Source organism: Phyllostomus discolor, chromosome 5 (assembly GCF_004126475.2).
Source record: "Phyllostomus discolor isolate MPI-MPIP mPhyDis1 chromosome 5, mPhyDis1.pri.v3, whole genome shotgun sequence".
In the NCBI taxonomy this organism is placed as follows: domain Eukaryota; kingdom Metazoa; phylum Chordata; class Mammalia; order Chiroptera; family Phyllostomidae; genus Phyllostomus; species Phyllostomus discolor.
Window position 1 is genome coordinate 55,626,866 of NC_040907.2, and position 11,686 is coordinate 55,638,551.

General features: G+C 38.6%; 1 pseudogene; it reads right to left on the bottom strand.

Annotated features, from left to right (window-relative positions):
* Positions 1–6,284: 6,284 nt before the first annotated feature.
* Positions 6,285–7,645, bottom strand: LOC114496308 (annotated as a pseudogene).
* Positions 7,646–11,686: the final 4,041 nt, after the last annotated feature.

Below are 11,686 nucleotides of genomic sequence, written 5' to 3' on the forward strand. Positions count from 1 at the left end.
GGTCCCAACCAGAAGAGAGCAAACATCATAGATTTTAAAATAAATACAGAAAAATTACAAGGATCAACATCTTAAAGTAGGAAGTAGCAGAAACTTCCTTAAACAGGTAAAGGTCATTACACATAATCTTTCAACTTTCTCTGCCATTGTTTAACATAGTACATAGAGAAGTATTAAAAAGGAAGAGATAAAACTCTTATTATTTAAAGATTTTCTACATAGTAAAAACAACAAAATCAACATCAACATATAATGATATTAATGACAAAAACAAAAAGCAAGGCTAACATTCAAATTCAACCTCAACAAAATCAGTAGTATATATATGAACAGCAAACAACTAGAAAATATAATGAAACTAAGAGACAATTCATAAAAATAACAAAAAGTATAAAATGTCCAAGTATTAAAAAACATCCAAAGTTCTATAGATAAATTTTAAGTACTACAAACTATAAACGAATAGAGAGCTATTCCATACATATGTAAAATAGTCTACACACTTGCAATTCCAGTCAAAGTTTCAAGTAGATTTTTAAGGTAAAACTTATTTTAAAATTGGTTTCAAGGAATAAAAATCTGTAATTAGTTTAAGGCAACATTAAAAAAGAAGAGTAAATTTAAAAGACAGTATAGTATAGTATGAAACAAATAGATTAATGAAATATAACAGAAAACTCAAGGTAGACACATGCAAATATGAGAACATCATATATGATAAAGTTGACCCTACAAACTGTGGTGATAGAAATGCACGGCTCAGAGTTCCTTTTGCAGAAACATAGTAGGTTGATGGCCTCAGATGCTCCTCCTCTACACCCAGGACCACATTCATGACAAAGCCACTCTGGGAACGCCCTGGGGGAACTAATCCATGCTCATTCCACAAAACTTGATACACCTGTGACAGGCAACTTTGGTTTAAGGACTCCCCGCATCGGTCTGGTAAAAAGTTTCTTAGAACTGTAATGAGGTTTGAGACTCTTCCTACCCAAGCTACCTTCTCACCGCCTCTCCTTCACGGGTGTCAGACACTCACAGAAGTGGTCTTCCAAGGCTCCCTCCCATTTGTCCATCACAGGTGTCTCCCCTAGTTAATCTCTTGCATGTCTAAATCCACTTTGGCATCTGCTTCCAGGAAGATTTGAACTGAAATACAAAAAACAGTGAAAGAATAGATTGCTAAATACACCTTAGAAAAATTGCCTAATATGAAGAAAAATATAATGGCATCCCTCTCATATCATAATTGCAGGTGAATTCAAGATAGAATAAAAATTAAGAAAGATACACTACAAAGTTAAAAGAAGATAGTCATCTGAGAGGAAAGATTTCTTAAATAAAACTGCAAAGCATAAGTAAGGCAAAAGTATTAATTTGAAGCCCTGGCTGGCGTAGCTCAGTGGATTGAGTGCGGGCTGGGAACCAAAGTGTCCCAGGTTTGATTCCCAGCCAGGGTACATGCCTGGGTTGCAGGCCATAACCCCCAGCAACCGCACATTGATGTCTCTCTCTCTCTCTCTCTCTTTCTCTCTCTCTCTCTCTCTCCCCTCCCTTCCCTCCCTAAAAATAAATAAATAAAATCTTTTAAAAAAAAAGTATTAATTTGAGAACGTCAGACGTCAGGATTTGTGTTCAATGAAGTACAATGTAGCATTAGACTGCTAACTGTCCCCCAGAATCATTCTCCCCTGTTCCTAAACCTAAGAGAAGGCCTGTATTTTAGGTGAGACCATGACCACAAGGATAAAAGATTATATTGCTCACCTTCCCTGTAGCTAGCTGTGGTGCTGTGACTACTTTCCAGCCAATAAAATGTAGCGAACTTCCAACAAGTGTGGGAAGCTTCTGTTTTACGCCCTTAAAACAAAGGGACTTACCAAACTCTCCTCCTTCTTTTCCCCTTCTTAAGGCTGTGAGAGCCACATTGAGAAAGGCAATATCCTAGAAATGGTGGGATATTAGACAAAAGGATCACCTCCATCCAGACTGATACTAGAGAGAGAGAGAAATGTGCCCCTCTCTTGTTTGAGCCACTGTTAATGTGGGGCTCTACTGCAAAGGCCAAAGTTACCTCCTAAACAATGTAAACACCACAGACAAAGTTAGTGGACAGATGACAAATTGGAAGGATATACTGGCAATGCCTAAAATAAAAAAACTTATAATATTAAAAATGGGAAAAAATCTCATGCAAGCAAATAACAAAAAAAGCAAAATCAGAAATGTTCAAAAGCTATTAACATGCAATTCACATAAAAGGAAATCCAAAAGACTAAAAAGCCTACATTAGGAGATGCTGAGTTTTATTAATAATTAGATGTATAGACAACAAAATGATGATGTATCACTATATCCATCAAATTGGCCAAAGATGAGTAATGCCAAGAATCAAGGATATAGGGATATAATGTAAGGGCATGGGGACATTCTCACACTTTGTGTAGGAATGTAGATACAGCCATTCTGGAAAGCAGACTGACGGAGCCTAGTTAAATTAGGTATACATGTGCCCTTTGGCCCAGCAATCCTGCTTCGGGGTAAATATCCCAAGAAATTCTTATGCAGATCCAAAAGGAGATACATAAAGCTTCGATATAGGGCAGTTTCTGGTAGCAGGGAAATGGAGACACCACAGTTCTCTGTCATTGAAAGAATGGAGAGGTAAAATGTAGAATACTATGCAGCCATTAGAAAGAAGGGATCTCTAATAGATGTGGCACATAGATATCAAAAACAGAGTCCTGAATAAAACGAAGAAACAGAACGAGATATATAGCAATAGATTAGGTTATTTTACAAATAAGAATGATGCATGTAAAATAATACACATTTATAATAAATAGATAATAAATATATATTTACAAAAACACATCAGAATGGTTGAGGAATAAGCATTAAATTGAAAATAAATGAATAAAAGAAGAAAGGGCCATTGGGTAGACCAGCAATGACAGGGTACCTGCACTAACGTGCCTAACTCAGGCTTCTGGGCCTTTAAGTCCAAGAGAGCAATGCAAACCTACACAAATGAATTACTACAAAATAATATCTCCTTTTCTTTATTGTATATGTCATTGCTTCCTTTGTATATCCTTGAGGTGTTTTCCTGATATAATAAGCAATCCTGTGAATCATGTGAAAATTAATTTTCACAGGTCTGTAATCTAGAAAGCTGGCCAAAGGGAAGGGTAGTGGGACTATGGAGGACATAGAGGAAGGAACTTCAAATGTTGTCCATATTATCTCTAAAAAAATGTGAATATTGTAATGCCAGGGCTTATAGTATTATCTTCTTTTATCACCCTAAACTCAGTCATACAAAACTATGTTCCTAGTGATAATTACCAATCCAACAAAGAAAAAAAATTTTGAGAAGAGGATCAGAAGAGAACCAGAAGATGAAAAAATTTGACTTGTAAAATAAGTATCTGTTTTTTTCTGTTTAATGGGGATAACATTAGGAGAATAAAAAGAAAGAACAGAGTGTGGAGCTAGGTCTTCACATCAATGAGACACCCAACCATTTATCAAAGCGTGTCCATGCTCTGCCTCCTTGGCCAGCTAACTTTCTCTGCTCTGCTTGGTTCTCAATAGCTGCAGGTCAAAACTGGTTGGCATTCTCCCTGTCAGGCAGCACTATCAGTACCCGTAGTTACTTCCTGTCAGAAATGAATTTACAGTTTTATTTTCAGAGATTTAGCCTTGTAATTTGCACCTGGCTGTGTCAATTCCTTACTTTAAAAACAGTTTTGAGGTGCAAACAGCCCACCCTCCAGGCTGACCGCCTGAAAACTCCAGGCGGACAGCCTGAAAAGGGGCCTGTGTTTTCCTGCAGTGAAGATGGCCCTGAGTTCCATCATTCACCTTGAAACACAGACAAAACTGAAACTAATCCTTACTTCAGGTGAACGAGCACTAATGTTTTCACTTAAATAGAGCAAATGAATAAAAAAAAAACGACTGTAGCAATAAAAAATATTTAAGGAAAGGCCACTGTGGAGCCATAAAGTCCCATTCTCTAATAATACATGCCCTGCATCCAGGGCTGCCTTCCTGGACACGTGCCCAGGGCAGTCTCACAGGGTCTCATGGTCAGAGGGGCCCTGCTCACGGTGTCATGATCTGGGCTGGCCATCTTGAAACTCCCACAGCTCTGGCCCATCACCATCACCACCTGGTCTAGGGTACAGTTTGAGTTGGCTCAAGGAGGCCATGTTTGCCTTCTCCAACCACACTCTGCTCTCTCACAGGGAGCATCCAGTTCAGGTGTGTACCCCCTTGTGCCCTGTGCTGGCAGAGCAGCAGCACCTTCAGTGGGTGACTCCATGGGACCTCCCCAGATGGTCACAGCCAAGTATCAAGTGGGGCCTAGTGCTGGACCCCGTTTGCCGTAAATTGGGCAGCAGCAGTTCTGTGCAAAGGAGAGACTGACTTCCCTTCCCCTGCCAGGAGCCCCACATTTTTATTGGCCTTGAGTTCTGCAAATCATGTAGCCAGCTCCAAGATCAGCACTGAAAGGAAACTTTCCTGGAGGGAAGAAGAAGCTTAGCAAGTAATATGACTCTGCTCCTCTGACTCAATCGATCCTCTTGAAGGTCGCTCGCTATGGTCCTAGTGGCACCCTCAGGCTGGCCTCTGGGGGCATGCCTTCCTTACCTACTCTGGAGTCTCAAGTAATCCGTTTAGATCATTTGAGCCAAGTCAGACATTTCAAAGAGGACTTATTAAATAGTAAAATACATATATCCCATCTGCAGAATAAAAGTTGTGGTCCCAGGATAGCAGACTTGTTCTTAGGAAGCCCGTGACTCAACAATTCAATATAACATCCCATTCTACTCCTCCTAGTGCTTCACAAACTTTCCCTTTCAATAGTTTTAATTGTTTCAGGCAGTCCTAATTTCCCCTGACAGAAAGACCTATCTCTTCCCTGGATGACTAATATAGAAACTAAGTCATACTTCAAAGAAATGCTGCCTTCTCAAAAGAAAAAAATCCTTTAAATGTACTTTCAGTTTTGTAGGCATACCAGGATACTGCTACTTTAATAAAGTACAAACTTATTTCATTTCTACACTGAGAAATTAGTGATATAATAGCACGATTATCATTCCCTAATGTTGGAAATGTTAGGATATTTTTTGTTAGGACTTTTTTTTAAAAGATTTTATTTATTTATTTTTAGAGAAGGGAAGGGAGAGAGAAAGAGAGAGAGAAAAACATCAATGTGTGGTTGCCTCTCACGTGGCCCCCACTGGGGACCTGGCCTGCATCCCAGGCATGTGCCCTGACTGGGAATCAAACTGGTGACACTTTGGTTCACAGCCCTCACTCAGTCCACTGAGCTGCACCAGCCAGGGCCTTATCCTATTGTTTTAATTCTTGAATGATTTTTTTCTGAAATTTATGTCCTAATTACAAGAATATGTAATGATTTTATTTTTCTTTGAGTGTCATAACTTGCTATTTTTTCATGTTCCTTCCCCATGCAACTGGTTGGCCTGCAGCTATGACAGAGGCTTTGTACCAGCTCATATAACAAAAGACAAGGCTCTGCCAACTAATTCCTAACTTCTGTTAGGCTAGTAAATGCATTAACTAGCATTTCACAGGATGGTATTTTTTAAGTGAACATGGAACCCACCGATGATTGCTAATTTTTTATTTTAACAAGGGAAGACATTTAAAAGTTAAACTAAAAGTATTATTTCATGAAAGAAAGGACATTTTAATTCAGAAAGAAGTCCTTTACATGAAAATTAAGCAACAGACTCATTATATTCTCATTTCTCTGGAGAAAACTGAAGAACTACAAAGATCATCACTGGGCAACATCTAGAATCAAAAGTTGGCAAATTTTTTAATTCTTAATAGACATTTTCCTCCAAACTTTTAAACTATTTTTAATATTTCCATAAGTTTTGTGAACTCTTATGTATTATAATGCATGAATTTCATATAATTCAACAGTATGAAATCCGTGGCTTTTCAGAGCCATCCCAAATCTACAAACCATTAAAGTGGGCATTTCATTATGTTTTTTTAATATGAAGAAAATTAAACAGAAACCACTCTAAAGTGTCAGTGTTTTCTTTGAATTGCTCTTTGCATTCAAAATTTTATTTAAAACACAATACAGTGCCACAAGACTGAGATATCCATGGGTTATATTTAAAACCTGTGACTTTATAATTAATAACCTAATGTGATAAAGTAGATTTATAGTCTCTTTGCTTAATACTGATATAAACATCTTCACTCTTTCTTTCTTTTTTTAATGTTCAGTGAACTCTGAACTTGTTATTACCCTCCTGCCCTGCCAAGGAGTGCCCCACTTCTGCTGCCTTTAACTTTGAACTCAGAACTTTGGTGTCATTGACCTCAGACACCACTTTGCCGTCCACAGTCCTGCAGGTCATGGTCTTTTGGATGGTTTGTAAGGAGGGGCTCTTGTCTGGGTGTCAACAAGATTGAAGTCCTCCCCTTCTTCCAGTAGGCTGCAATAGGTGGCAGTCTGAGCCTCCACCTTGACGTTGATGTTCAGTAGGGCCTCATACTCCTGGGCCTGGTGCTGCCCCTCTGACTGGGTCTGGGCCAGCTCTGACTGCAGGTGCAGCAGGATCCCACTGAGCTGGCCCATCTGCATGGTTTAGTGCATCTCCACCTCCCTCAGACTGTTCTCCAAACTGACCTTCAGATTCCTCATTGAATTCACATCAGTCTCCAACAGCTAGACTGTAGTCTTAGCTCCCTGAGTGTCGTTTCAACAGCACTTATCTCAGCAGTCTGTGGGGTGACCGCTGTGGTGCCCTTTTCAGTCTGCTGGGATAAGTACTTGTGAAGCTCCTCTCTGTTCTCCCAAGCCAGCTCATCATCCTGGGCCCAGAGTTCCTCCACGATCTTGCGGAAGTCCTGAGATTTGGGGCATCCAGCTCTACAGTCAACCTAGAGTTGGCAATCATAGAATATTTACTTCCTCTTCATGGGTCTTCTTCAGCTGCTGCTCCTTGAGAACCTCGATCTTGGTCTCCAACTCCAGCTGAATGATATTGGTGTCATCAGGGATCTTTCAGAGCCCATTCATATCACCCTCCAACAACTGGCACATGGCCATCTCTCTGTCATACTCGACTCTGAAGTCATCAGCAGCAAGACAAGCATGGTCAATCTGCAGAACAATGTGGGCATTGTCCACAGAATTTGCAAAGATTTGAGCCCTCAGGTCCTCAATGGTCTTGAAATAATGCCTCCAGTCTCTGACCTGAGGTCCCTCCTTCACTAGGTGTTCCCGGGTTTTGATCTCCATTCTTTGATTATCAGCCTCCAGGCTTCTCATCCTCTCCAGGTAGGAGGCCAGGCAGTCATTCATGCATTGCATAGTCTCCTTCTCACTGTGGATGCCCTCTGTCAGATGTCAGCCATCCCTACAGCCAGGCTCCCAGATCCCCAGCTGCCAGGCACACTGGTAGAGTGGGACACCAAGAGCCCCCGGCACCTGCATAGATGCTGCTCACACTGCTGGCCGTCAGACACGGTAGCTGGGTGACTGCATGGAGCCCAAGGTCCGGTAGCTTGTGGAGAAGCTGGAGCTTGTGCTGGAGCTCAAGTTGTTCAGGGAGGAAGGTGACAAGCTGAGACTCATGTTGAAGCTGCAGCCCACCCTTTCTTAATTCTATATTTAATTCATCTTGGAAAATATAATTCCTATACACACACACAGATAAAAATGGGTTAGGAGTTGTTTTTTTTTAATTCTGATGAAGTTCTTTGCTTAATAAAAATTGCATTTCTATACATACTTGAAGCATACCTGTTTAGAACTTTTTGTTACTGCACAGACAAGAAAACACTGCATAGAATCAATAAACTCTAACTTGATCTTCACTTTCATTGCATAATAAATAATCAGTGTAAGATTTATAAGGAAGTTTTATGTGGGCAAAAGTAGGTTTACATTTGTGAGTGTGCGAAACAGAGGTTATTCTTGTATTATCTATTAATTATTGTATTATTTATTTGTATTAACTGTAAACCTACTTTTGCCCACCCCTGTAGTAAAACAAAGGACATTATTCTGATAGCTGTTGGGTCTCAAATGTAACATTTGACTTTCAAAGCAAGTAAATCAGCAGAGCTCCAAATAGGAAATTCAACCAACAAAGGATCATGAAGTTAAAAAGTCTCTGTTAATCAATGACAAATTTAGTACTTGTTGTTACAATTACAAAGATAATAGTTCCTTTATGTCAGTGCCTTTGGTTTTGCAGCTGTAAAATAGCTTTGAAATTCAGCATTTCAAGGAATAGAAATTAATAGGAGGTCATTTCTACCAGAGAAATTTTAGGGGCCCATCCTCTCTAATCATCATTAAAAACTAAATCCGTAAGAGAAGAGGCACTTTACTGATTGTCAAGTGGAAGCTATTATTCATTTGATGAAGCTCTTGGCACCGTGCCATTGATTCTGCACTAGAGCCTGCTGCTTGTTCCCTTCATCTCCTGCAATCAGGGCTGTTTCTGCCTGCCAGGAGCTATTTATAGAGCAGGGGGAGAGGGGGGGAGCAACGCTGATATGTTCTCCTTCTTGAAAAACAACTTTCAAACTTTATAAGTACAGATCTGTTTTTCTTGTCACCAGACTGTCTACTTTTTCCGTCAATGCAGAAAATAAGGAAGTTGATTTCAAGACAACTGCCCTTCCTAATAAAGACTGGATTCGGTGGAGTCACAGGCTACAAGCGCACTGCATCTAACACCCCGGGATTAATAGTCCTCAAAACCTCACACACTGTCCTATATCCAGAGTGTAAATCACATCATTTCTACACTTCTGTGTCCTTTCCAGTCTGTATCTTGAAAATTTCTAAAAACTCTCTCTGCTTTCTTATACTTACTGAAAGCAAATACGTTTTGAAAAATACACACACACAAAAGAAAACACAATAAAAACCTCAAAATTTAAGTGTAGGAAAGTATTTGCAGGCTCCGTTTTTTAGAAGTTGGTTCAAACTGTATGAACAGTTAAGTGTTGGTGAAACTGTTTGATCTCTCTACAATTGCAACTTAAGTCACAGTTTCAGATATTTTTCTTAAAATTGGCCATCCCAAGGAACCATATCTCTCTATTATTTACATTTATCCACATGACATGGGCATGGTATTTTCAAATTTATCTGCAACTCTCATTGTCTTAAATTACAGTTGTGAACACATTTTTTAAAGTATTCAGAATCTTTATTTTGGGAAAAGTTTCAGACTTCATGCCAGCTTTAACAGTGAATGTACTGACATAAAAGGTTTTATGTCAAAACACCTACTTAACAGGTTTTATTCTTTAAAATAAAATAATATTAGAGAAAATAAAAATAAAATAATAGCATGCATTTAAAATACTTATCATTAAGGATAACAATAGTAATACTTCTGATTGCTAAAATTTAATGCAAAGGAATTGTTTGTAAGACTATAAAATAACAAAACCAAAACCTGAGCCTAGATAACACAAATGAAAATGTCAAAATCATGCATTTGTGAATGGCCTGATGTAGATTTTTTTTTGAGAAACTTAGTTAATGATCCCATCAAATGTTGTTTTAACAAAATGCAATTTTTTAAAGTAGTCATGGAGAATTGCCAGTTAATATTTATTTACAAATAGAACATTGAAAACCCCCCTAATCACTTGAAAATACAAAGAGGGTCCACCAAAGTAGTCACTTAGCAGAAGGACTTGAGTTAGCAAGGAGAGAGACAGATCGAGGACTTGTTTGTTTTGCTTTAACTTCATGGAAGATCTACATTTCAGCCCACCCTTCGGACTGTGGTGTTTCAGAGCCCAGATCTGCCACAGGGACCAGAAAGGTATATTTACCAGTGAATATACAATATCTTTTCTCCTCAAATCTACATGCCTGCCACCAAGATGTTCACCTAAAAGAGGCTACGATTAAAGAAAATTCTCTGTTTTGGACAAAACCTATACAATATAAAGTGGAATTAAGTATTGTAGGCCCAGGTCTTTTAGCAAGCCAAACAGGCTGATATGAAAATAAGTCCATTTGATCCTGAATTGCCCAAAATAACTCTGCATGGCCTGACCTTCTAGCTAATTTCCAGTTTCTCCTCCTCTTCACTTTTAGTTTTCAAAAACCTCCTCTGTGTTCTTTTCTTCCATACAATGAAAACACTGAGGTATTTTTAGAACAGCATTTTGAAATCTCTTCCATTAATTCAACTGATTACCACTGAGGCTCAGAAGGTTGCGCTTGTGGAGCCGAACCCCATCTTGAACATTTGATCATTCACTCAGCAAATAGTTATGGAGCACCTATGCCCAGAATCATTCTGGTTGTCAAGATACATCAAGGAACAAATAACTTGAAAACTTCCTATCTTCATTTAATTGACATTCCAATGGAGCTTCAGCTAAAATAAAACAAAGATTTTAAAGAACCTCTTTCTTTCATGAACATAGTCCTATATTACTCACATTTGCACAACATTAAATTGAATAGCAAAAACTAAATAACAGTTAAAATTTCTTGAGCACTGACCATACACACCAGGAACCATGTTAAACACTTTTTATACATTATCCTATTTAAATGATCCCTTTTAGCCTTAATCTTCAAAAAATATCCACAACACAGATAAAGAAATGAACATTTTAAAAGGTTAAGTAACTTGCTAAGGTTCTGCAAATGAAAAGTGGCAATGTTAACACAGGTCTCTCTCATCTATAAAAACAGTTATTTTAGGCATGTCTTCAACTAAGCACTTAGTCGCATTCATTCATTCACTCAACATTTATTCCACATACATTAAAAGAGTGCCTAATATGCGCCAGGCACTGTTTTAAACACATGGGATACATTATTGAACCAAACAGGTAAATATCCCCTGCCTTTGAGGAACTTAAATATTAGTGGGAAGAGACAGACAATAAAAATAATAAATAAGCACATACATAACATGTTAGAAGGTTGATACTAATCCATTGGAAAATATATGAAGTCCAACTTTTTTCTAGCAATTTGAATTCTTAAGTTAAAAGGAAAGACAACTTAAACAATTTTTTTTTAAAAAGGGAGCTCAGGAAATCTATGACTTAAGCACCCCCAAGAAGAAACGGCATCGGAGAACTGAGCATTAGAAAGAAGTGACTTCATATTGGGGAAACTGACACCTGTTTTCTACCACTGTGGGGAGGTGAACTTGCTTCAAATCTTTGTTATTTTGATCATGAAAGACTTGCAAATAAAGGGCATACATAGCTGGGCATCAGTAATTGCCCATCTGGAGTACAGCAAACACACGTAAATCACTGGAAAATCACGTGCGGTTTGATGACATTTATCCACTTTGGTTTCCACTGACTGGCATGCCAAACCCCAGACACCAAAATGACTAAGGTTGGGGAATAAATGCCCATCATTAAATTTCCAGTGGTTTAATAATTATCCCTCTTCCTGGGGACATGATTAAAACTCACACAACAGCAAAGCTCCAACAAACTAAGTTGCTGGGTATCATAGGTGAAGAGAAAGTAAACAAAAAAAGAGGAGGGGGGAGAGAGTGAGAGTAACAAAAGAAATAAAAGAAGTAAGAGAGAAGCCGAGACAACACATACAGGAAAAGATCTCTCTTGTGGTTATTGTCAGCCACCCTTTGGCCTAAAACCATAA